This window comes from Gymnoscopelus microlampas (assembly GCF_963454915.1).
Source record: "Gymnoscopelus microlampas genome assembly, chromosome: 19".
Classification (NCBI taxonomy): domain Eukaryota; kingdom Metazoa; phylum Chordata; class Actinopteri; order Myctophiformes; family Myctophidae; genus Gymnoscopelus; species Gymnoscopelus microlampas.
The window spans coordinates 35,151,592-35,178,744 of record NC_139956.1 but is presented as its reverse complement, the minus strand read 5'-3'; the positions used below and the strand labels follow the sequence as shown (position 1 = coordinate 35,178,744).

The 27,153-nt window shown below is 43.9% G+C and overlaps 1 pseudogene across 1 annotated transcript; it reads right to left on the bottom strand.

The window, feature by feature from the left end:
• Positions 1–5,292: 5,292 nt before the first annotated feature.
• Positions 5,293–26,799, bottom strand: LOC311034490 (phospholipid-transporting ATPase ABCA3-like; annotated as a pseudogene). Its single transcript has 5 exons — positions 24,313–26,799; positions 22,489–22,746; positions 20,533–20,597; positions 6,414–7,778; positions 5,293–5,683 (listed from the first exon to the last, which is right to left on the bottom strand). The product of its transcript is annotated as a phospholipid-transporting ATPase ABCA3-like (transcript).
• Between the last annotated feature and the right edge of the window lie 354 nt (positions 26,800–27,153).

The following is a 27,153-nucleotide window of genomic DNA, read 5'->3' as shown; positions in this document are numbered from 1 at the left end:
TATGTTTCCCCTTACTATAAATGTAGCGTGGAGTCAAAAGCACAACATTTGTCTTTGAAATGTAGTGGAAAAAAAGTCAAAAAATATACTACTCTTAACTGAAGTAGAGATACTAAAAAAGAATACTTACATACAGTCTACTCAAGTAAATGTACTTTGTTAATATGTCCACCACTGGTTATAGAGCCACTAAGAATATCATAGTTACTAACCCAGATCTCTTATTTTAAAGCGTTGGGTCATACATTTCACACAGCCAAAGCCAATATATAGCCTACGTTAAGTGCAGTGATGTAAAGTAACTAAGTACATTTACTCAAGTACTGTACCTAAGTACAATTTTGAGGTACTTTTACTTTACTAAAGTATTTCCAATTTTCAATACTTTTACTTCTACTACATCTCAGAGGCAGTTTAAGTTTAACAACCATGTTTTGGTGGGGACGCGCCCTTACTTCAAAATCTACGAAGTAACCACTTCCATCCATTAAAACCCCCAGAAGAGAAGATTTGTGTTAAAGGAGGAGTTCACCCAAAAAATGACTTATTTTCTATCAATTACACACCCCATGAAGCCTTGATTTCATGGATTTATTTTTGTGGCATTCCTAAGACAATAATTTGATGACCGTGTGTATTTCCGGTAGGAGACACAAATAATCTACTTTGTGTCTCCTACCGGATACATTAGCCAGTAGGAGACGGGAATCAAATTATTGGCTTAGGAATGCCACAAAAATAAAAAATAATCCATGGATTCAAGGCTTCACAGGGTGTGCAATTGATAGAAAATAAGTCATTTGTTGGGTGAACTCCTCCTTTAAGAAATTCAAAATTATTCAATTTTTTTTTGAACATTTAATTTTTTTTTTCAAATATAGCAGGTGCACAAGCAAAGTGACGTGCTGTGAGCTTGTACATCTGCTATTTTTGAATAGCCAACATATAAAATATGGATAGAGGGGTTAAAATGATTGTGACGCTGTATTAACACATTTCGCTGGGGACCCCCTGGAACCCCGTCAAGGACCTCCTGGGGGGGTCCCCGGATCCTGAGAAGCACTGATGTAAATAGCAGGCCATGAATGATAGCACAGTTAGTAATGGATCTTAACTGGCTGTAAGATGACGTCACTGGAGGTCAAAAGCACTTGGTGACTCCCAGAGGGACATAATTTCATTCCTCCATGCTCCAGCAGAGGGCGCCATTTGAACATTTCAGATATATAAATTAAGTGCGTTGCTTTTTTTTCCAGGAACTGTTTAGAAAATCCAAAATCCAAACCCAAACACATTCTAAATCCAATAACACTGTGCTTATGTGATTATTATATCGTTTTTTTTAATGACGGTAACATCCAATCAGGAGCAGGGTCAATGACGTAACTCTACATGTTCTGTCCAAGTGAATTATTTGACATTTAAAAAGGTTTAAATAAGTATATTTATACCCACTTTTTAAAAGCCCTAGCAACCACTTATCAGATCCTAGCAACCACCTGTTTTACCCTATTAATTCCAAAATGTGTAATTAGAGGCGGAGGCTTCTAAATTTCAATTCATAATAACTTGATCTATTAGAAAATAATATTTGACATATATAAAAACGAAAAATTATGAAGTGAACAAAACAAAGAAAACATAAAACTGGCTCCAACATCTTATATAAGCATTGACACAAGGAACTGACCTCATACTTGAGCTGATGACAGGGACATTAGAATCACAGACATTCGTTGAGAATTAGGTGAGAAAATGCAAAAATAACATTTTCAATGACAAAAATAGCAGCACAAAAGTATACTCAAATCCAGTACTTGAGTAAAAGTATAGATACTCCTGGTCAAATATCACTGAACTACAAAGTGAAAGTTGCTCAGTGAAATTTGTACTTGAGTTAAAGTACTGGAGTATACTTGCTTTAAAAATAGAAAAACCTAAGTGTTTAAAAGTACATGCTTTAAAAAAAATACTTTTTACAAAGTACAAAAATAGCATTAATAGTGAAAATAGCCGATCTACAAGCTTGTAGATTGGCTATTTTCACTATATTTTAAATACAGTGGTTAATCCGTATGTTTCCCCTTACTATAAATGTAGCGTGGAGTCAATAGCACAACATTTGTCTTTGAAATGTAGTGGGAAAAAAGTCTAAAAATATACTCTCTCTTTTGTTTATAGGCCTATTGCCTATCTGCATGCTAGAGCTTCTCCGAAAAATATATGATCTCCTAGTTCACAAGGCGTGGTGTTGTGATGGTTGTGAGCTTGTAGATCAGCTATTTTTGGGCAGCAACGTGAAGGTGAAATTACAGTTATACAACGTATCTCTTTGACGCATGCATGATGCGTGCTGATTGATACACAGAAGTAACATAGACACTTCAGAGATTAGAGAGAACTTCGCTTGAGATTTGGCTTTCATGAAAGAACATACAGGCAAGAAGACAGATGTAAACTTTTATTTTATTTAATAAAAGGAGGATTAATGAAGGATTAATACACACAGGTGCTTCGATGTTGGTTGGGGTAATTAATGACTAGCAACAAGTCATCCCCACCTAATTTGGGCACAATGCCAGTGTGACGTTACAGCATGACGTCAGGATGCTATACAAAATGCCTATATAAAAGACTGCTATTGTACAAAGTGTGAGTCCAGCTATTAGCCTACAGAGGAACCAGAAGCCAACTTCAACTATTTGCTCTATAATATTTTCATTATAATAAAATATATTATATAATATAGAATATACTATTGAAATAATATTTTATTTATATATTTAGTATTTAATTATAATGAAACCAGTTTATTTAACCGCAATAATTGCCTTCATGCTGTGCGTGTGTCCAGCCTGTCCCGCAGAAAATGCTGCATCTGAAGTGACCAGCATGACCCGACGCAATGAAAGGATGCTATTACCCGCAGAAAACGCTCCACCTGAAGTGGGACGTTCAGCGACCCAACGAGATGGACGGAGCGCGTGGCAGTTTGGGAGTATGATCAACTGGTGTTGTCCCACTTGCCAATGGGCCTGGTGGTATACTGATTATGGGCGATACTGCGGCTGGGGCGGTGGAGGCCAATCTGTGTGTGCACTTGACGAATGTTGCCGCCAGCACGATCTCTGCTGGGGTAGGTGGGAAAGCATGGGATGTACTGCAACAGCATACTCGTGGCAATGTTCTGGCAAAGACCATATACGTTGCATCGAGGGCGAGGCGTTCAACGATAAGTGTCTGCAATACTTGTGTCTTTGTGATCGGCGCGCAACTGAATGTTTCGGCAGGAGTGACTGGCACTGGGCTCACTGGAATATATAGCTCGTATCAGCGGGAGCGAGGAAGAGGAAGTCGCTGGGGGCGCTGTGTAACCAAGGAATTCAAAGTGGTCAACGAGACGCTGCAGGCTGTATGGGACCTCAGTTGCCACCCGTCCCTTAAAATACGGAATCGTCCCGTAATTGGAAACTAAAAGATGCGTTCCGTATTGAACTGATAAGGGACGCACTTTGTCCCGTATTTTAAGGTCGGGGAATCAATATGAAAGACAGGGCGATGGATGATGCGCTGTCTGTCTCCCCGCTGCGTGACTGGGAATGTCAGAGCGAGTCAGTCAGTGTTGCCAAGTATAGTGAGAGAAATGAGCCAAAACAAGCCAATTTCTTTTGTTTGCCAAGTTGCGGGAAATAAGCAGACTTGGCAACTCTGGTATGATCCCATTGTCTGGGAGTGCGCTCAGCAGCTCACGACCAATGAGAATTAGCGCTTTCACGTTGCTAAGATACGGTCTGTGCGCTGCTGTTTTTTTTTTTTTTTTTTTGCCCCTGAAATATCAGTCACTTAAAAAGTGACATAGGCAACACAGGTTCGACCAATAATTTAAAAAGCTTTGGCAAAGAAATATTTGAAACAGGCAAAGTTAACTGGTTTAAAAAAAGTAAATACCTTTTTTATTATAAAAAGCCCTTTACAATATTCTAACAAATAAAACATACAACTTTAATTAAACACTTTAAAATATTCAGATACCACAAACAAAACTATGAGACCACTAAAACTAAATAAAAACACACTAAGCTAAAATTGTAAATTAAAGTGACCGTGACTGGGAATGGATTGGAGTGGGGACAGTTCTGTTTGGGGCAGTGTGGAGATCTTCTGACGCGGCGCCGTCCACAGCTCCTAGGGGGACAGAGAGCGTAGCGGCAGATCACTCGAATTTCAACAGTTTGCACAACTCTGTTTCTCAGGTAATGGCGTAGCCAAATGTTGTTAATCTTCGACAGTGCGGGCCGATTCAAGTACTCACCGACAAGGCAGAGCTATTGCTCTGCCACTGCGGTAGTTGCGTGTCGCACTGTTCAGTATTCTCTCTCCGTCTCTGAGGTAATCCACGCCGTCTGCTCGTCTCTCTGCTCTTATGTTGTGCTGGCCGTCGCTCTCCCCACTCTCCACTGTCCGTCCGTAACTGTTCCTCTCCCTCCACGGTGTTGTCGCTCCTGTGTGTCTCTTTTCCCTTTCCCTTTCAAACATTTCCCTGTCCTCTGTTGTACACGCCCCCTGTGTGCCAACTGGCTCCGTGGGTTTCCAGCGCGTGCTCTGGTTGGCGGACCGTGTCTGTGCGTCTGTAGGCGTTTCGCTAATTCCAGTGATTGACAGGCTCAGTTCAGTCAGTGGCAGAACAAAATCATTAATACACACAACACAAATAAATCAACTCAAATAACTCAACATGCAGCAAAAGTAATAAACAAAATCACAGCAAAGTAAGTATAATCGAAATCACAACAAACCAAAATAAATGATATCACAGCAAAGTAAATCATAATGAAAACACAGCAAAATCATAATAATAGTTCTGCCGACTGACATTTGCGCAGCCCGCACCATCCCTCCCCGCGATAATTGCCACTGGTGGGCGGGAACAGACCGGTCAGTGTGGACAGCAGGGTTGTCTTTCCGGCCCCGCTTTGACCCAGCAGTACGGTGATCTGACCCTCAAACATGTTTACCGTGAGGTAAACATGTTTACCTTGGGTTTGTTGCCAAACCCAAGGGGTCGGGCTTACATGAGGCTTTGTATCTGTTTTCTCCATACATGGGCATGGTCACTTTGTCCCCCGGCCCCAGCCAAAAAAAGTCTGTCCCCCTTTCGTCATAGAAGGGACATAGAAGGAACACACGTCATGCGAAGCCCGGCCATTCAGATTTCAACCACTAGGGGTCTGGCAGTACCAGGTCTCCTGGTTCCCATTATACCGTCCTGCCCTCCTCTGTGCAGTGCTGGAACTAGGCAAAGCCGAGGAACACTTGCTCCAGCGATATCTGGCTCACACAGTCGTCTTCAACACAGTACTTCTCTTTGGCCGCCTCCATTGTCCCAAACACCTGTTGACGACCACCTCCTTCTCCTCCTCCAGGTCCACCTCTACGTCGTGCACCACCTTTGCCAGCAGGGTGTAGCTGCTGCCAAACTTGCTTTTGAGATACTGGAGACTGCCTAGACACTTCAGCTGACCGTTGACCATAACAGCCAGCCTGGTGCACAGGGCTTCACACTCCTCCGTGGTGACCACGGCCTTGCCGAACTCACGGGCACGCGGGATGGCTTCCCACAACAGTCGTCTAGCCACGGGGTCCATAGCGGCGGATGGCTCATCCAGGAAGATGACCGGAGGCCCTTCAATCAGAGCCAAGCTTCCTCTTGTTGCCGCCACTGTGGCGTAGAACTGCTGCATGCATAATCTGAGCCCTGTGTTGAGCTTCATGTTGGAAAAGTCCTCTGAGCTGAGCATCCGGCTCTCTGTGAGGTCGGTGTTGTCCGTTATTCCACCGGTGCTGCCGGTGTTATCTGTGGTCTGCTGAGAGCGCCTCCCGCGTTGGTACAGTGCGGGCATCTGAATGGCCTGGATGTCCAAACTGGAATCCACCAGTTTCCCCATTTGAGGGATACTTCCTCCATGGTGGTTACAGAAGCTCCATAGCTGGCGATGCCCAACTTCTCCCTGTTCACCTCCAGCTCAGCAAACAGCAACTAAAACATGTCGGTGCTCTCCTTAGGCAATATGTAGTACAGCTCCGCTCCCACGTTAATCTCCAGCATGGCGTTAGGGACATGCATGTGGACCAGATGTGTGATATCAGACAAGTTACAGAGAGCGTCCTTCACAATTACCATGTGGTAACCGGTCCGTATTTGTCCTTGAGGAAGGGGGGCGAGCCGCAGCACTTCAGCTCTCCTCCGGCCAAGATGGCCACGCGGTCGCCCTGTTGCTCGGCCTCGTCCATTAAGTGCGTGATGATCAAGATGGTGCGCCCGCGCTTCTGCCCCTGCAGCAGGTCCCAGGTGGCGCGTCGCGCCGACGGGTCCATGCCCGTGGTGGGCTCGTCCAGCATCACCACTTTGGAGCCGCCGGTCAGGGCAATGCCAACCGACAGCTTTCTCATCATGCCACCAGAGAGGGTCTTTGTGCGGGCATGGCGCTTGTCCTCCAGGTTTAGGATTCCGATGATGTGATCCACTTCAGCCGGGATCCGGTCTCTGGGGAAGCCTTTCAGTTGTGCGTAGAAGAGCAGGTGCTCGCTGACTGTCAGGTTATCAAACAGGATGTTGTGTTGAGGACAGAGACCCAGGCTGCGGCGGATCAGAGCCATATCATGACAGATGTCATAACCGTTGATGTAAGCCCGTCCACTGGTGGGTGGGAACAGGCCGGTCAACAAGGACAGCAGGGTTGTCTTTCCAGCCCCGTTGTGACCCAGCAGTACAGTGATCTGTCCCTCAAACATGTTTACCGTGAGGTCCCGTACAGCCTGCAGCGTCTCGTTGCCTACTTTGAATTCCTTGGTTAGATGTTTGATCTTGACCCCGGAGACGAGTCCGGTCGGTTCCTCCTCCATGAACTCACCCTTCACAGCGCTCCCAGCGACCTCCTCTTCCTCTTTCCCGCTGACGGGAGCGGTATGGGGGCTGCTGCGCCAGTAGGAGGGCAGGATGAAGAAGTAGTATGGCAGAGGTATTCCGTACTCGCCAGGGAAAACGGCCTCCATGTACCACGCCACCAGGCCGTACAGCAAGGTGTCCAGCAGCAGCATACCCAGGAACGGGGCCAGGGGCAATGACTTGACCTCAGGGGGATATGGCGGTCCCGGCCACGATTCAAACAGGTTGTCCCACTGGATTCCCGTTTGATTCCCTTTGTGTTCAAACGTATAAATGACGTCGACTCCCATAGCCATGGCCACGTTGGAAAGAAGGCAGGCAGATGTCATCTGGGCATTGGTCATATTGGACAGGTTCAGGATTGGTTGAAGCAAGTAGGTCAGGATATAGATAAAGCCGCCTGCTATTGCTGCTAATTTGGACTTTGAAAAGAAGGTACTGATCATGAAGCTGAAGTTTATGGTGGCTACAGCAAAGACCAGCAGGAAGACAAATACCAGTGTGGGGTCACTGTTGTACAGAACAGCACACTTTTGATGACAGACACGAACGTCCTCCTTGTATTCGCATTCACAAGCACTAACAGGAATGGTGCACAAGAGCAGAGTGATGAAGAAGACGGAGATGGAGAGGCTGAGGAGGTACGTCAGGAACCGGGCGCTCCAGTGGAGCCAGTTGCTGAGACCCATTATGCGCATGTACTCCTTGAGCCTATTCTCCTTCTCCTGCACCAAGGCCACTACTATGAAACCCGAGGCGTAGCTTAAGCCGAGCACCAGCAGCAGTGGCAGAACATATAGAAAATATCCACCACCCATATAAACCTGGATGGCTGAGAACAGCACAGGCAAGGCCATTTCCAACACAGTCACCAGGATCTGACGTTTCCGCAGCACATAGTTCTTCCACAGCAGCAAGCCAAGCTGCCGCGTGAGACTCATCGTCCGTCCTTTCTGTAATTGTCGCCTTCTTGTAATAATAAGCTTTATTTATTCATAGCCGACTGACATCACAGACCACGTCAGTATTCTTGTGACGTCAGGCATGTCCATACAGTACTTGAGCACAACTGACACACCCACAACTTCTATGTTGTAGAATAGAGGCCACATTAAGCTCTCTCTCTCTCTCTCTCTCTCTCTCTCTCTCTCTCTCTCTCTCTCTCTCTCTCTCTCTCTCTCTCTCTCTCTCTCTCTCTCTCTCTCTCTCTCCCTCTCCCTCTCTCTCTCTCCTTCAGCCATGAAGAGTAATCACCAGTTCTCCAGTCCTCTTGAGGAAGTCTCTTATTTATAACTTCTCTCCTGTCTTCAGAGGACATCGAAACGTTTTCATGCAGAAATACTACTTTGACTGAACTCACAGCCACAACGTATTATATTTATAATTTTCGTGTAACCTGTTTTTAGGCCAAGCAAGTCATTGAGAGCAATGTTTTTATTTACTATGGCAGGATTGGCAAAAGGCAAAGTCACTTGAGCTAAAGATGTAGGGGCTAAAACAGCCTATATGTCAAAGTTTCGAGAAAAAGCTAAAAATTCTAAAGACCAGCACACATCTAAAACATTTCTAACACTACAGAGCGCTTTAAGTGCCATTAGTGATTCATTTTCAGTGAGTGGTTATAGGTAGGGAAGCTCAGGCAGCCTGACAGGCGGAGTTCAAAATGTACTTGAGTAAAAGCATAAAAATATTGCCATCAAAATGAACTTAAAATACCAAAAAGTTAAAGTACTCATTATGTCCCATTGCAAGCTTTCAAATGTATAACAATCTTTTGAATATAGCTGCAAGCAGCGATAATACGGGGCCAGGTAATGAAGAGAAAAAAAAGAAAGAAGCAATGATAAGTAATATGCACAATAAGCCGTTGAAACATAGAATACTGAACTTGAGAGAAAGAAGACCATGCAATTAACATGAGGATTTTAAACCCTCACTAACCCTAACCTCAGTAAAACAACGCCTAAGCCTATCCTCAAGACACACTATGTGTTATCCTAATAATGCCAAATCATGATCGCCTCAATACATTGTCGTGGACAGGGATCGAACCAGCAACCTACGGACTCCAAGACTGCCTTTCTTCTCATTGAGCTAGATATATGGCCTCCCTGATAGTGTCTGTTGATATTTATAAGTATTTCCGTTCATTTTGAACCAGGCCTCTGTGTCCCGAACTACTCTAGATCACTGGTTCACAAACCATTTACCAATAAAGGGATTTTTGTGTCTCCTCAGAACGAAAACTAGTGAAAGTAGCCGATCTACAAGTTCACAAAACGTTGCTATCTGAAAAGTTGTGAGGTTGTAGATCGGCTGTTTTCAAAATGAAGTATATTATACATTAAAAGAGAGACAAAACTATAAGTAATATGCACAATAAGCCATAGAAGACTGAGCTTAAGGTCATGTTTTCTGCAATTCCACCTCTCACCGAGAGAGAGAGAGAGAGAGAGAGAGAGAGAGAAAGAGAGAGAAAGGGGGAATAGATTGAAGAGAGATGGAAGCAGATTGGATTGATTGGACATCTCAACCTATTGCCATTAACAGGAATCGAACCCTCAACCTTCGGATTGACAGGCTGCAACACTACCTATAGTGCTATAGATAAAAGTGAAAAGTGAACCAGTGAAAGCAGCCGATCTACAAGCTCAGAAACACGTTGCTATCTGAAAAGTTTTGAGATTGTAGATCGGCTAATTTCAGAATGAAGTATGTCATACATTGCAAAAACATACCCTCTCAAAGAAGCATTTCATGTTATCTTTATCAATTAGACATGTGTTCATTGATACAGTCTTGTTGTTTGCAATGCACTTTAAATGAAGTCAGCACCAAGTGAGGCTTGAACCGGTTACCTTGATGTTGTGACACATTCACTTAAGCGGGAAGCCATTGGACCAACAGACAAGACCTGTGAATAAAGAGATCACACAGATGATACAGTTTCATGCAAATAGCTGAAATCCTGGGTTTAAGTGTTTTTCAAACTGCTCAAAATTGCGGACAATCTAAGGGCGGAGCTTACTGGTCAACGTGATAGATGTGTTCCTCATGAGTCAAGGCACATGTGTAAGCAGGTTTAATGGCTGTCGGCCAAACGAGGCATGACTTTTGCCTGTTTAAAGTTTGCATTTTCAAAAAATCGCTATAGCGCCCCCCTTTGACCAATTGGAGTAAGATTGGTTTCAGTGATATTTGGAATGACCCTCAACATTACCACAAAGATTCAAATAAATGTGAGTCTGCATGTATGTGTTAGGGGCAGATGAATAATTGTCATATAACTGCAATATTCATTGGCTCATTAAAGCTTCATTTTTTGACCTATGAAAAATATTTTGCATCAGTTTGTCGGCATAGGTCTAAAGTTCATGTGTAAAAAGTTTCGTGCAGATTACTCAAAAATCCCAGGAGGAGATAGGTTTTAACAGTTTTTCATATAATTCAAAATGGTGGGAGATCTAAAGGTCAGAGGTCAAAAGTCAGAGTGTGAAAGTTGTTCATCATGAGTAGACGCATATGTGTATTGAAGTTTCATGGCTGTAGGTCAAACAGGGCATGAGTTGTACCTGTTCAAAGTTGGCATTTTCAATTGAGTGCTATAGCGCCACCTTTGGACGAAAGATTGTGAGAATTATTTCTTGATAGTTTTTCATGACCATCTATCATATGGCAGAGTTTCGTAAAAAGCGTATGCACGGTTAAGCCAGAACTGCGAAAAGTGGCAGAAGAAAAAATAAAGGGAACATTCAAAATGGTGGGCGATCTAAAGGTCAGAGGCCAAAAGTCAGACCACGAAAGTTGTCGGGCATGAAGAGACGCATGTGTGTATCGAAGTTTCATGGTTGTAGGTCAAACAGGGCATGAGTTGTACCTGTTCAAAGTTGGCACTTTCAATTGAGTGCTATAGCGCCACCCTTTGACGAATGAGTGTGAGAATTATTTCTTGGTAGTTTTTCATGAGCATCTACCATATGGCCGAGTTTCGTAAAAAGCGTATGCACGGTTAAGCCAGAACTGCCCAAAACAAGTATTTTTCAAACTACTCAAAATTGCGGACAATCTAAGGGCGGAGCTTACTGGTCAAAGTGATACGTGTGTTCCTCATGAGTCAAGGCACAAGTGTAACCAAGTTTCACGACTTTCGGCCAAACGAGGCATGACTTATGCCTGTTTAAAGTTTGCATTTTCAAAAAATTGCTATAGTGCCCCCCTTTGGCCAATTGGAGTAAGATTGGTTTCAGTGATATTTGGAATGACCCTCTACATTTCTGCAAAGTTTCAAAGAAATGTGAGTCTGCATGTGTGTGTTAGGGGCAGATGAATAATTTTCATAAAACTGCAATATTCATTGGCTCATTAAAGCTTCATTTTCTTACCTATGGAAAATATTTTGCATCGGTTTGTTGGCATAGGTCCAAAGTTCATGTGTAAAAAGTTTCGTGCAGATTACTCAAAAATCCCAGGAGATAGGTTTTAACTGTTTTTCATAGCATTCAAAATGGTGGGAGATCTAAAGGTCAGAGGTCAAAAGTCAGAGTGTGAAAGTTGTTCATCATGAGTAGATGCATGTGTGTATTGACGTTTCATGGCTATAGGTCAAACAGGGCATGAGTTGTACCTGTCCAAAGTTGGCATTTATCAATTGAGTGCTACAGTATAGCGCCACCTTTGGACGAAAGATTGTGAGAATTATTTCTTGATAGTTTTTCATGACCATCTATCATATGGCCGAATTTCGTAAAAAGCGACAGCACGGTTCAGCCAGAACTGCGAAAAGTGGCAGAAGAAGAAGAAACAGAAATATAGCTGCAAGCAGCGATTATACGGGGCCAGTGAATGAAGAGAGAGAGAGAGAAACGGAATAGATTGAAGAGAGAGAGAGAGAGAGAGACATGGAAACGGAATAGATTGAAGAGAGAGAGAGAGACAGACATGGAAACAGAATAGGATAATTCCTTTAACAAGTCCGTTTATGAAAGTCCTTGGCCATGTTTCCAATGAGGGCTTGTGAGCAATTAGGGGTTAAGAGTCTTGCTCAGGGAGATATTTCATTTCATCGACACATTTGCTGGCCTGGCCTGGAATCGTACCTGGGGCAACCAGGGCCTCTGGCTCTCTAGGCGGGCTCACTAACCACTCAGCTATGGCCGCCCCCATAGATTGAAGAGAAGAGAGAGAGAGACATGGAAACGGAATAGATTGAAAAGAGAGAGAGAGAGAGAGAGAGAGAGAGAGAGAGAGAGAGAGAGAGAGAGAGAGAGAGAGAGAGAGAGAGAGAGAGAGAGAGAGAGAGAGAGAGAGAGAGAGAGAGAGAGAGAGAGAGAGAGAGAGAGAGAGAGAGAGAGAGATTAAACGGAATAGATTGAAGAGAGAGAGAGACATGGAAACAGAATAGATTGAAGAGAGAGAGAGAGAGAGACAAGGAAACGTAATAGATTGAAGAGAGAGAGGGATGGAAACTGAATTGATTGATTGGACATCTCAATCTATTTCCAATAACAGGAATCGAACCCTCAACCTTCGGATTGCCAGGCTGCAACACTACCTATAGTGCTATAGCTTTGTCAAGGCTGAGGTTGTCTGTTGAAGACAATAAACTCTTGCCTTCTGTCATGAACCAAGCCCCTGTTTCACTAACACTAAGATCACTCGTTCACAAACCATTTACCAATAGAGAAATTGTATGTCTCCTCGCAACCGAAAACAGTGAAAGCAGCCGATCTACAAGCTCAGAAACACGTTGCTATCTGAAAAGTTTTGAGATTGTAGCTATTTTCAGAATGAAGTATGTCATACATTGCAAAAACATACCCTCTCAAATAAGCATTTCATGTTATCTTTAACAATTGCAAATGTATTCATTGATACAGTCTTGGTGTTCGCAATGCACTTCAAATGACATCTGCACCAAGTGAGGCTTCAACCGGCAACCTTGAGGTTGTGAGGCATTCATTTAAGGGGGAAGCCATTGGACCAACAGACCTGGTCTAGTGAAAACGGAGGTCATACAGATAATACCATTTGACGCAAATAGCTGAAAAATCCTGGGTTTAAGTTGTGGTAAATGATGAGGCATAAACTGCGGTCAGCAGGCTGGTAGTTAACTTGTTATAATGTAGAGGAGAAGAGGAGAAGACGTCTGGACCAAGGTTTCCCACAGCATTCATTTATTCAGAGCAGAGCAACAGCAGCATTCATTTATTCAGAGCAGAGCAACAGCAGCAAACAGCATAGCATCATCTCAGAGAACCAAGGAGCCAGAGATCCCTGCAGCCTGACGGCCTGGCAGTACTTGTCCTGACTGGTCATTTCATTCACTGTTTTATACACTGTAGCTAGCTCACCCTCTCATTACAATACAAACAAATGGCTCATGCGGGGTGGGGGTCAGTGAGAGCCCCCACCAGTTGGTCAATGTCTTTGATCACTGCCTCTGTATGTGTGAAGAAGCCAGACCTGGCGTCTCCAGGCTAAACAAAAGGCATGTAAATATAGACTTCACAGCTGTCTGATGCCCTGATTACCTATGCGAACACCAGTCTGTGTCACACACACACTATGATTTTTACTTTTAGCAAGGTTACATTTCTATCTAATGTTTTACTTTAGCCTTTAGTATATTATTTCCTCTGCTTTTACCTACATACTGGTACATTAAATATAGCAAATGAGGGCTAATATACGACAAAGTGTTTTTCAAACTGCTCAAAATTGCGGACAATCTAAGGGCGGAGCTTACTGGTCAAAGCGATAGATGTGTTCCTCATGAGTCAAGGCATATGTGTAAGCAAGTTTCACGACTTTCGGCCAAACGAGGCATGACTTATGCCTGTTTAAAGTCTGCATTTTAAAAAAAATGCTATAGCGCCCCCCTTTGGCCAATTGGAGTAAGATTGGTTTCAGTGATATTTGGAATGACCCTGTACATTTCTGCAAAGTTTCAAAGACATTTGAGTCTGCATGTATGTTTTAGGCACAGATGAATAATTGTCATAAAACTGCAATAGTTAAAATCTATCTCCTCCTGGGATTTTTGAGTAATCTGCACAAAACATTTTACACATGAATTTAGGACCTTTGCCGACAAAGTGATGCAAAATATTTTCCATAGGTGAAAAAATGCAGAAGTTAGGAGAGTCAATATCACCATAAGGTACATTTGGGCCTTAGCTTTTCTTTTTTTTTTAAACTGTGATTTTCCATTTAACTTTTTACTCATTGTATTAAGTGGATGTTGTACAGTTAGAAATGCATGTTGGTCAAGCTCCCACACTTTTTATGAATTAACTGTAATATATGTCAACAGTAAAATATGTCCACCCTGTCAGGAAAAATGCAAAGGGTGGACCTTTTGGGTCAGTTTTAGGATTTAATTGGCACATGCTGGACCTTCTGTTAGCAACTTAGCTCAGTTAGCAAGGTGACTCTATACTTTTTAACAGATATATTTCAAATTTCAGAAAAGTTTTTATATTCATTGATATTTCAGTATGACAGAGTGGACATGCTAAGCTTGACAACATACAACTACACACATAAACTATGAAAAATACAATATATATAAGTGTAAATATTTACTGGCAACTTGCCACAGCTTCAGCCTCCATTGAAGTAAGACAGGAAGAAGACAACAAGGGAACTTAAACTTAAGTAAGTTTCTTAAAGGGCCAGTTTACCCCCAGATGACAGGGTGGACAGCAATGTCAGGGGGACACAAAAAATGTTCAATATGATTATAAAAACAGACTATATCATATGATTTATGATCAAAATGACTTGTTTTATCAAATAAGGTGTTGTGGACAATAAAACAAATAAAATAACCACTTATTAGACACACTGTAGTTAGCAGAGTGGTGTGTGGGACATGCCAAAACCATATACATCCAATGTTACAGATCTGTATAAAATGAAGGAAACACATTTCCAGAGACTCATCATTGTACTGATAAGTGTGTAAATGTTTGGCCATTCATAATAAGACCTCAGAGTTTCATTATTTTGTTACATTTTCATGATATTTGAGTGATTGTGGTGAGGACACCCAAATGTACCTTATGGTGATATTGACTCAGGAGCCAATTGCTGTTTTTCATATAATTCGAAATGGTGGGCGATCTAAAGGTCAGAGGTCAAAAGTCAGACCACGAAAGTTGTCGGGCATGAAGAGACGCATGTGTGTATTGAAGTTTCATGGTTGTAGGTCAAACAGGGCATGAGTTGTACCTGTTCAAAGTTGGCACTTTCAATTGAGTGCTATAGCGCCACCCTTTGACGAATGAGTGTGAGAATTATTTCTTGATAGTTTTTCAAGACCATCTACCATATGGCCGAGTTTCTTAAAAAGCGTATGCACGGTCAAGCCAGAACTGCCAAAAACAAGTGTTTTTCAAACTGCTCAAAATTGCGGACAATCTAAGGGCGGAGCTTACTGATCAAAGTGATACATGTGTTCCTCATGAGTCGAGGCACATGTGTAAGCAAGTTTCACGACTTTCGGCCAAACGAGGCATGACTCATGCCTGTTTAAAGTCTGCATTTTCAAAAAATTGCTATAGCGCCCCCCTTTGGCCAATTGGAGTAAGATTGGTTTCAGTGATATTTGGAATGACCTTCAACCTTTCTGCAAAGTTTCAAAGAAATGTGAGTCTACATGTGTGTGTTAGGGGCAGATGAATAATTTTCATAAAACTGCAATAGTTAAAATCTATCTCCTCCTGGGATTTTTGAGTAATCTGCACGAAACTCTTTACACATGAACTTTGGACCTCTGCCGACATAATGATGCGAGCGATTTTTTCTAAGTGAAAAAATGCAGAAGTTAGGAGCCAATGACTGTTTTTCATATAATTCAAAATGGTGGGAGATCTAAAGGTCAGAGGTCAAAAGTCCCCAGGTGAAAGTTGTTCATCATGACTAGACGCATGTGTGTATCGAAGTTTAATGGCCGTGGGTCAAACAGGGCATGAGTTGTACCTGTTCAAAGTCAATTGAGTGAAATAGCGCCACCCTTTGGCCGATGGTTGTGAGAATTATTTCTTGATAGTTTTTCATGACCATCTACCATATGGCCGAATTTCGTAAAAAGCGACAGCACGGTTCAGCCAGAACTGCCAAAAGGGGGAGAAGAAAAAAGAAGCCAATAATAAAACAGGTACAGAGCTGAGAGCTCTGTCCCCGTAATAATGCCAATCTTAAAACAGGTCCAGAGCTGAGCTCTGGCCCCGTAATAATGCCAATAACAAAACGGAGACATGCTGGAAGCCTGTCCCCGTAAAAATAGTAGATCTTGTAGATCGGCTATTTTCTAATGGCCGAAATGTATAAAGGGCTGAAGTAGTTAATGTATATGTCTTGTAATAATAATCACAATCTAAATAGTAACTAGTGACTAAAGTTGTCAAAGAATTGTACAAGAGTAAAAACACAATGAACGCATCATGTGTCATTTTAAGATGTCTTCGGCCATTCAAAAATAGCAGATCTACCAGCTCATGAGCTTGTAGATCTGATATTTTTGGAAAAATGTTGAACATTTGTGCAAATCGTTGAATGTATATATTTTTTAAAGAAAACATTTGTAACTCAAGTCTTTGCTTCTGGGGGGTCCCTGGAACAACATATTTTGAGTTGGGGGTCTTTGGCCAAATACATATCTAAAAATGTTTTCTAAATCCTAACAGTATTTTTGCTATATCAGTGTTGCTACAACTTTTCCATGTCAAGGACCCCCATAATGTATTTGGCTGCATTGGCTATTTTCAAACAATTTTGTACTTTTACTTTTCGTACATTAAGTATATTTTGATGCCAATAATTTGGTACTTTTACTCGAGTAACATTTTGAACACAGGCCTTTCCTACTTGTAACAGAGTATTTAAAATATCTGAGTACTTCTTCCACCACTGACAGTATACCTTGAGGGAAGTGTTTGGTGCTTCTCTCCTGGGCGAAGCTGACTCAACACCTCCTTACTGGCGGGGGTCTGTGGTGGGACATCCAGGGGGTCTGGACACACACACACACACACACACACACACACACACACACACACACACACACACACACACCCGCACACACACACACACACACACACACACACACACACACAAACGCGATCAGAACAACATCACCTCTCCTCCTCTCCACTGCCCGACTCTGCGGTTTAACATCTTTTCTTCTAGTTCCTCATTCTCATGAACATCATTCAACCACAACGTGTATATTCTGCACTGACAGAAGCTAGAAGTGACCACAGTTTCCCTGTAGCTTCATAATCTCCTCGAAAGTTACGCGCACGCAACAGTCCAAGAAACAACACCAAAAACGTTTCATAACATTAAAATGTGAGTGCATGCATCACTGGCAATGGTGGAAAGAAACTAAATATGTGTACTTAAGTACTGTACTTACTGTAAGTCAAATTTTGAGTTACTGTTTACTTCGTCGCATCGCGACGCGTTGTGAGCTTGTAGATCTGCTATTTTCAAACATTTTAGTACTTTTACTTTTGGTACTTTAAGTATATTTTGAAGCCAATACTTGTGTACTTTTACTAAAGTAACATTTTGAACACAGGCCTTTTACTTGTAACAGAGTACTTCTACATTGTGGTATTGATACTCTTACTTGAGTAAAACATTTCAGTACTTTTTCCACCACCGATACCTGGATATAAGTCTTGTATCAACTTTGATTCTACTGTATATACACAATTATATGTAATGGGGGGGTCACGGCCTGAAAAGTTAATCTATGCCTCTGTCATAGATGACTGACATCATGACTGATGTCTCAGTCTGGTCACATGAAGTCAGAGCCACAGCGTTCCCATGGATCCTGAAATTCACATTATTTACTAGTTTATATGTTTATAGATATCGTTGCTGTCGGGCAGAAAGCTCTTATTATCTACATATTCTAACTTTTTGTGTTTATTCGTAAATTATCGCCCTACTTGATCACACTACAGCGTCACAAAAGTAGTAGATCTGCTACTTTTACTATTTTTTTATTTGAATCCTGAAAAGTAATAGTTCTGGACATATGAGGTTTCCACCCGACAGAGACTATATAATACTGAATGGACAACATACAGTTTGATCAAACACTAAAATATTTCACGATAAACCTGAAACCTGCAGAATGTGAATGAAGAACTGTACATTATTATCTATGGAATTACATACTGAGAACAAATGGAGAGTGAATTAAGTGAAATAATAATAATAAATATAGCTGCAAGCAGCGATAATACGGGGCCAGTGAATAGAGAGAGAGAGAGACATGGAAACGGAATAGATTGAAGAGAGAGAGAGTGACATGGAAACAATAGATTGATGAGAGAGAGAGAGATGGAAACATAATGGTTTGATTGGACATCTCAACCTACTGCCATTAACAGGATTCGAACTCTCAACCTTCAGACTAATAGGCTGCAACACTATCTATAGTGCTATAGCTTTGTCCAGGCTGATATTGTCTGTTGAAGATCATAAACTCTTGCCTTCTTTCATGAACCAAGCCCCTGTTTCACTAACACTAAGATCACTCGTTCACAAACCATTTACCAATGAAGAAATTGTACATCTCCTCAGAACCAAAACTAGTGAAAGTAGCCGATCTACAAGCTCACAAACCATGAAAAGTTGTGAGATTGTAGATCAGCTATTTTCAGAATGAAGTATGTCATACGTTGAAAAAACGTCCTCTCAAATAAGCATTTCAGGTTATCTTTACCATTTGCACATGTATTCATTGATACAGTCATGTTGTTTGCAATTCAACTTAAATTAAGCCTGCATCAAGTGAGGCTTGAACTGGCGACCTTGAGATTGTGAGGCATTCATTTAAGGGAGACGCCATTGGCCCAACAGACAAGTAACTGTGAAAAAGGAGATCACACAGATGATACAGTTTCACGCAAATAGCTGAAAAATCCTGGGTTTAAGTGTTTTTCAAACTGCTCAAAATTGCGGACAATCTAAGGGCGGAGCTTACTGGTCAAAGCGATAGATGTGTTCCTCATGAGTCAAGGCACAAGTGTAAGCAAGTTTCACGACTTTCGGCCAAACGAGGCATGACTTATGCCTGTTTAAAGTATGCCTTTTCAAAAAATTGCTATAGCGCCCCCTTTTGGCCAATTGGAGTGAGATTGGTTTCAGTGATATTTGGAATGACCCTGTACATTTCTGCCAAGTTTCAAAGAAATGTGAGTCTGCATGAATGTTTTAGGCACAGATGAATAATTTTCATAAAACTGTAATAGTTAAAATCTATCTCCTCCTGGGATTTTTGAGCAATCTGCACGAAACATTTTACACATGAACTTTGGACCACTGCCTACAAAAATTTCCAACGGATTTTCCATAAGTGAAAAAATGCAGAAGTTAGGAGCCAATGACTGTTTTTCATATAATTCAAAATGGTAGGCGATCTAAAGGTCAGAGGTCAAAAGTCAGACCACGAAAGTTGTCGGGCATGAAGAGACGCATGTGTGTATCGAAGTTTCATGGTTGTAGGTCAAACAGGGCATGAGTTGTACCTGTTCAAAGTTGGCACTTTCAATTGAGTGCTATAGCGCCACCCTTTGACGAATGAGTGTGAGAATTATTTCTTGATAGTTTTTCATGAGCATCTACCATATGGCCGAGTTTCGTAAAAAGCGTATGCACGGTTAAGCCAGAACTGGCAAAAACAAGTATTTTTCAAACTGCTCAAAATTGCGGAAAATCTAAGGGCGGAGCTTAATGGTCAAATCGATACGTGTGTTCCTCATGAGTCAAGGCACATGTGTAAGCAAGTTTCACGACTTTCGGCCAAACGAGGCATGACTTATGCCTGTTTAAAATCTGCCTTTTCAAAAAATTGCTATAGCGCCCCCTTTTGGCCAATTGGAGTAAGATTGGTTTCAGTGATATTTGGAATGACCCTGTACATTTCTGCAAAGTTTCAAAGAAATGTGAGTCTGCATGTATGTTTTAGGCACAGATGAATAATTTTCATAAAACTGTAATAGTTAAAATCTATCTCCTCCTGGGATTTTTGAGCAATCTGCACGAAACGTTTCACACTTGAACTTTGGACCACTTTCTACAAAAATTTCCAACGGATTTTCCATAAGTGAAAAAATGCAGAAGTTAGGAGCCAATGACTGTTTTTCATATAATTCAAAATGGTGGGAGATCTAAAGGTCAGAGGTCAAAAGTCAGAGTGTGAAAGTTGTTCAGCATGAGGAGACGCATATGTGTATCCAAGTTTCATGGCTGTAGGTCAAACAGGCCATGAGTTGTACCTGGTCAAAGTTGGCATTTTCAATTGAGTGCTATAGCGCCACCTTTGGACGAAAGATTGTGAGAATTATTTTTTGATCGTTTTTCATGACCATCTACCATATGGCCGAGTTTCGTAAAAAGCGACAGCGCGGTTCAGCCAGAACTGCGAAAAGTGGCAGAAGTGACAGAATAATGCGAATAACAATACGTGTCCAGAGCAGAGCTCTGGCCCCGTAATAATAACAATAAATGTAATAATAATAATAATAATGATGATCCGGTCAGTTCCTCCTCCATGAACTCACCCTTCACAGCGCTCCCAGCAACCGCCTCTTCCTCGTGCCTGCTGACCGGAGCCGTGCGGGGGCTGCTGGAGGGCAGGATGAAGAAGTAGTACGGCAGCCAGGGCCGCATTAAGACCCCACAGGGCCGTGGAACACCACAAAATCAAAGGCCCCCCAGTGGCGTAATTTCACGCACATGCACGCGCGCTGCGGGTCTAATTCGGGTCTAATTCGGTCTAATTCGGGTCTAATTCGGTCTAATTCGGTTCTATTTGACCAATATAAATCAACATTTTTTCTTTAAATACACAAAAATTAAATACACAATTCTCACAGGGCCCTGCAGGCTGCGGGCCGTGGAACACAAGTTCCACTAAGTTCCGCGGTAAATGCGGCCCTGATGGCAGCGGTACTCCGTACTCACCAGGGAAAATGGCCTCCACGTACCACGCCACCAGGCAGTACAGCAAGGCGTCCAGTAGCAGCAACCCCAGGACCTCGGCAGAAAGTATTTTCAGGTGGGGGTCTGCAGCCAAATGCATGTCAATTTGGGGGTCCTTGACATGAAAATGTTTGAGACGGGTCTGAAATTACAATCTAACCCAAACGGACCCGGTTGAGTTGAAGCCCAAGCCCCATACCTACCCCATAACCCCCACGGTACCCCCCAAGGTATTCTTTACTTCATTCTCTCAATTTTGTTTCTGTGTGTGATTTCCTGTGATTTCTGTGTGCAGCAATCACACACAGGTGTGACTGCAGGCAGAGCCATGCAGTCATGCCTTATATGGGGATTGGTGGGGCCACTGGGGCGGCTCCCTATGGTAATTAGGATGAACTGGCACACCCCTTCAAGTTACGAGGATTGGGATTCATCATCATCAAGAACATAGTTACGAACAATTCTGCCTTTTAAGAACGTTTCATGAATCTGACTCAACTTCTCTTAGGAATTCACTTAGGAAGAAATGTTAGAAAAACATTTAGAACTTATTGCTGCATGAGGCCCATTGTTATGAGTAACAGTTAGTTCGGTCTCTCAGTTGAACTGTTGTTAAAAAAAATCCTATTACTTTAATTGAAATGCCCACGCTGTGGTGTATATCCGGGCTTGGCCAGCACACGATCACTCCACTTGCCGCCAAACTTGCCACATACTATTTATCAGTGCTCTGGATAATACCTAGGCTTCTTTCCCCACCTTCAATGTACTTACATATTGTACTTTTATTTTATTTTATTTTTTTAGATTTTTTTTGTGGCTTTTTATAGCTTTATTTGGAGAGGGATAGTGAAAGTAGGCTGACAGGAAATGGGGAGAGAGATGGGGGAAGACACGCAGCAAAGGCCGTCGGGAACGGGACGCGAACCCGCGGCACGCTGTCTGTTAAGGGATTTCAACCAGGGTGCCTGGACCGCGACGCCACGGCCCAGGCCACATATTGTACAGTTAATATAAAACTACATTATTTTTATTCAGGCACATTTTAGTCACTTTTTTTTGGCCCGCTAGGACCCTACTGTTACCAAGGTTTCCGATGCTTAGCGGCAAACCACCCAATTTGGAGCACGATGCCAGTGTGAAATTGCCTTAAGGGAGGATGGGTGCAGGCGGACGAACCACATTGTCAAATCAGTCAGCCATATATGGCCATAAACGGGACAAGAAATTGCCTTAAGGGAGGATGGGCAGGCGGACGAACCACATCTTCAAATCAGTCAGCCATATATGGCCATAAATGGGACAAGGACTGACATATAGAGATCTCCATATATGGCCATATCAGTTGGATCTCTGGTGCAACGTAGCTGTGAGGGACGCGAAGCGTCCCGAACCTCTAGTCAGTGTAAGTCATATACCCCGTAGCTCATTAGCTGTCATTAGCTGTCTCTCGGAGAGACCATTCTGAGGAATACTTCCTCCATGGTGGTTACAGAAGCTCCATAGCTGGCGATGCCCAACTTCTCCCTGTTCACCTCCCCAACTTCTCCCTATTCACCTCCAGCTCAGCAACCAGCAACTCAAACCTGTCGGTGCTCTCCTTAGGCAATATGTAGGAGAGTTCCGCCCCCACGTTGCTCTCGTTGCTCTCCAGCGTGGCGTTAGTGATGTGCATGTGGACCAGATGGGTGATCTCAGACACGTTACAGAGAGCGTCTTTCACAATAACCATGTGGTAACCGGTCCGTATTTGTTCTCGAGGATGAGAGGCGAGCCTCAGCACTTCAGCTCTCCTCCAGCAATGAGGCAATGGCAGTTAAAGCAATGAGGCAATGAGGATGCCTATAAGGATGCCTACGTACAGGCAAAGGCAAGGCAATTTCCAACACGGTCACCAGGAGTACAACTGACACAGCCTTAACTTCTATGTTGTAGAATAGAAACCATGTTAAGCTCTCTCTCTCTCTCTCTCCTTCCAGCCATGAACAGTAATCACCAGTTTTCCAGTCCTCTTGAGGAAGACTCTTATCTATAACTTCTCACCTGTCTTCAGAAGACATCAACAAATGTTCATGTAGAAATTAAAGAATATTATGAGAATTTCATACGGGGGCGTGCCCCTGCACACCCGTTCCCCCCCTCCCCACACCCGCCCCAGGGCACAGGACTGGGTAGTACAAACGAAAAAAGAAAAAAAAAACATCAGTTCAATCCACCAGTCCTTTCATCGTATGATCCACTCACTTATGTCCATGTATTCACGTTAAGGTCCAGAAGATAAAGTAGTGTCATACAAATTTACTGAGAAAGTATTCCAAGAAAGAAAAAAATGTTTAGTCTATGAGGGGGGAAAGAAAAATATCATATTTCATCCTGAATGGCTAAGATTGGCTTCTAAAGTTTGCAGAGTTCTCCGTTTACGACCAAGATGCCTCAAATCATGAACACAGCGATTTCCGTGAAATGCATGCACATTCCCTACTAGGCAGAGGAAGAAATGCCACTTGAAAATGTTCAAATCAGCTATAAGAGGCCAATTTGTGTCTTTACCTCTAACTGCACCGATCTGTGTAAAATGTTGTGTGCACACTCACCAAAGAAAAACGTTTACCCTGCATTTATCACATCTGCCTTCTATAGCGCCACCAGAGGCCGACTTATGTAAAACAATTATTTTGATATTCCTCCTTCAGATTTTATCCAAATTTCACACAAATCTGTACACATTATCTCTACAGTCAAGTGATCAAGACGGATCTGTCTGATTTTTGTTGCCAGACCCAAGAGGTCGGGCTTACATGAGGCTTTGTATCTGTTTTCTCCATACATGGGCATGGTCACTTTGTCCCCCGGCCCCAGCCAAAAAAGTCTGTCCCCCTTTCGTCATAGAAGGGACATAGAAGGGACACACGTCATGCAAAGCCCGGCCATTCAGATTTCAACCACTAGGGGTCTGGCAGTACCAGGTCTCCTGGTTCCCTTGTTCATATTCCATCCTTATTTGCGAATTCCGAGCATTGCTGGCCCACAATGACCTACCTGACCTGGCGGAGACCTGTGCTCCGAGGAGCTCTTTTTCGAGTTTAATATATTTGCCAGACTTAAGGGGTCGGGCTTACATGAGGCTTTGTATCTGTTTTCTCCATACATGGGCATGGTCACTTTGTCCCCCGGCCCCAGCCAAAAAAGTCTGTCCCCCTTTCGTCATAGAAGGGACATACGTCATGCGAAGCCCTGTCCTCCTCTGTGCAGTGCTGGAACTAGGCAAAGCCGAGGAACACTTGCTCCAGCGATATCTGGCTCACACAGTCGTCTTCAACACAGTACTTCACTTTGGCCGCCTCCATTGTCCCAAACACCTGTTGACGACCACCTCCTTCTCCTCCTCCAGGTCCACCTCTACGTCGTGCACCACCTTTGCCGGCAGGGTGCAGCTGCTGCCAAACTTGCTTTTGAGATACTGGGGACTGCCTAGACACTTCAGCTGACCGTTGACCATAACAGCCAGCCTGGTGCACAGGGCTTCACACTCCTCCGTGGTGACCACGGCCTTGCCGAACTCACGGGCACGCGTGATGGCTTCCCACAACAGTCGTCTAGCCACGGGGTCCATACCGGTGGATGGCTCATCCAGGAAGATGACCGGAGGCCCTTCAATCAGAGCCAAGCTTCCTCTTGTTGCCGCCGCAGTGGCGTAGAACTGCTGAATGCATAATCTGAGCCCTGTGTTGAGCTTCATGTTGGAGAAGTCCTCTGAGCTGAACATCCGGCTGTCTGTGAGGTCTGTGTTGTCCGTTATTCCACCGGTGCTGCCGGTGTTATCTGTGGTCTGCTGAGAGCGCCTCCCGCGTTGGTACTGCAGTGCGGGCATCTGAATGGCATGGATGTCCAAACTGGAATCCACCAGTTTCCCCATTTTAGGGATACTTCCTCCATGGTGGTTACAGAAGCTCCATAGCTGGCGATGCCCAACTTCTCCCTGTTCACCTCGAGCTCAGCAAACAGCAACTAAAACATGTCGGTGCTCTCCTTAGGCAATATGTAGGACAGTTCCGCTCCCACGTTAATCTCCAGCATGGCGTTAGGGACATGCATGTGGACCAGATGTGTGATATCAGACACGTTACAGAGAGCGTCCTTCACAATTACCATGAGGTAACCGGTCCATATTTGTCCTTGAGGAAGAGAGGCGAGCCGCAACACTTCAGCTCTCCTCCGGCCAAGATGGCCACGCGGTCGCCCTGTTGCTCGGCCTCGTCCATTAAGTGCGTGATGATCAAGATGGTGCGCCCGTGCTTCTGCCCCTGCAGCAGGTCCCAGGTGGCGCGTCGCGCCGACGGGTCCATGCCCGTGGTGGGCTCGTCCAGCATCACCACTTTGGAGTCGCCGGTCAGGGCAATGCCAACCGACAGCTTTCTCATCATGCCACCAGAGAGGGTCTTTGTGCGGGCATGGCGCTTGTCCTCCAGGTTTAGGATTCCGATGATGTGATCCACTTCAGCCGGGATCCGGTCTCTGGGGAAGCCTTTCAGTTGTGCGTAGAAGAGCAGGTGCTCGCTGACTGTCAGGTTATCAAACAGGATGTTGTGTTGAGGACAGAGACCCAGGCTGCGGCGGATCAGAGCCATATCATGACAGATGTCATAACCGTTGATGTAAGCCCGTCCACTGGTGGGCGGGAACAGACCGGTCAGCAAGGACAGCAGGGTTGTCTTTCCGGCCCCGTTGTGACCCAGCAGTACGGTGATCTGTCCCTCAAACATATTTACCGTGAGGTCCCGTACAGCCTGCAGCGTCTCGTTTCCCACTTTGAATTCCTTGGTTAGATGTTTGATCTTGACCCCGGAGACCAGTCCGGTCGGTTCCTCCTCCATGAACTCACCCTTCACAGCGTTCCCAGCGACCTCCTCTTCCTCTTTCCCGCTGACGGGAGCGGTATGGGGGCTGCTGCGCCAGTAGGAGGGCAGGATGAAGAAGTAGTATGGCAGCGGTACTCCGTACTCGCCAGGGAAAACGGCCTCCATGTACCACGCCACCAGGCCGTACAGCAAGGTGTCCAGCAGCAGCATACCCAAGACCTGGGCCAGGGACAATGACTTGACCTCAGGGCGACCAGGTTGCCCCTTCGATTCAAACAGGTTGTCCCACTGGATTCCCGTGCCTTTGGCTTCAAACCTATAAATGAGGTCGACTCCCATAGCCATGGCCACGTTGGAAAGAAGGCAGGCAGATGTCTTCTGGGCATTGGTCATCTTGGGCACAAGGTTCAGGATTGGTTGAAGCAAGTAGGTCAGGATATAGATAAAGCCGCTTGCTATTGCTGCTAATTTGGACTTTGAAAAGAAGGTACTGATCATGAAGCTGAAGTTGATGGTGGCTACAGCAAAGACCAGCAGGAAGACAAATACCAGTGTGGGGTCACTGTTGTGCAGAACAGCACACTTTTGACAGACACGACCGCCGCGTTTGTCGCAGCCAGGACAATCACTAACAGGAATGGACAAGAGCAGAGTGATGAAGAAGACGGAGATGGAGAGGCTGAGGAGGTACGTGAGGAACCAGGCGCTCCAGTGGAGCCAGTTGCTGAGACCCATTATGCGCATGTACTCCTTGAGCCTATTCTCCTTCTCCTGCACCAAGGCCACTACTATGAAAGCCGAGGTGTAGCTTAAGCTGAGCACCAGCAGCAGTGGCAGAAAAGTTATATATTTTCCACCACCCATATAAGCTTGGATGACTGAGAACAGCACAGGCAAGGCCATTTCCAACACAGTCACCAGGATCTGGCGTTTCCGCAGCACATAGTTCTTCCACAGCAGCAAACCAAGCTGCCGTGTGAGACTCATCTTCCGTCCTTTCTGTAATTGTCGCTTCTTCTTTCACTGTCACTCGATCGATAATAAGCTTTATTCATAGCCGACTGACATCACAGACAACGTCAGTATTCTTGTGACGTCAGGCATGTCCATACGGTACTTGAGCACAACTGACACACCCACAACTTCTATGTTGTAGAATAGAAGCCACATTAAGCTCTCTCTCTCTCTCTCTCCCTCTCCCTATCTCTCTCCTTCCAGCCACGAAGAGTAATCACCAGTTCTCCAGTCCTCTTGAGGAAGTCTCTTATTATCTATAACTTCTCTCCTGTCTTCAGAGGTCATCGAAACGTTTTCATGCAGAAATACTACTTTGACTGAACT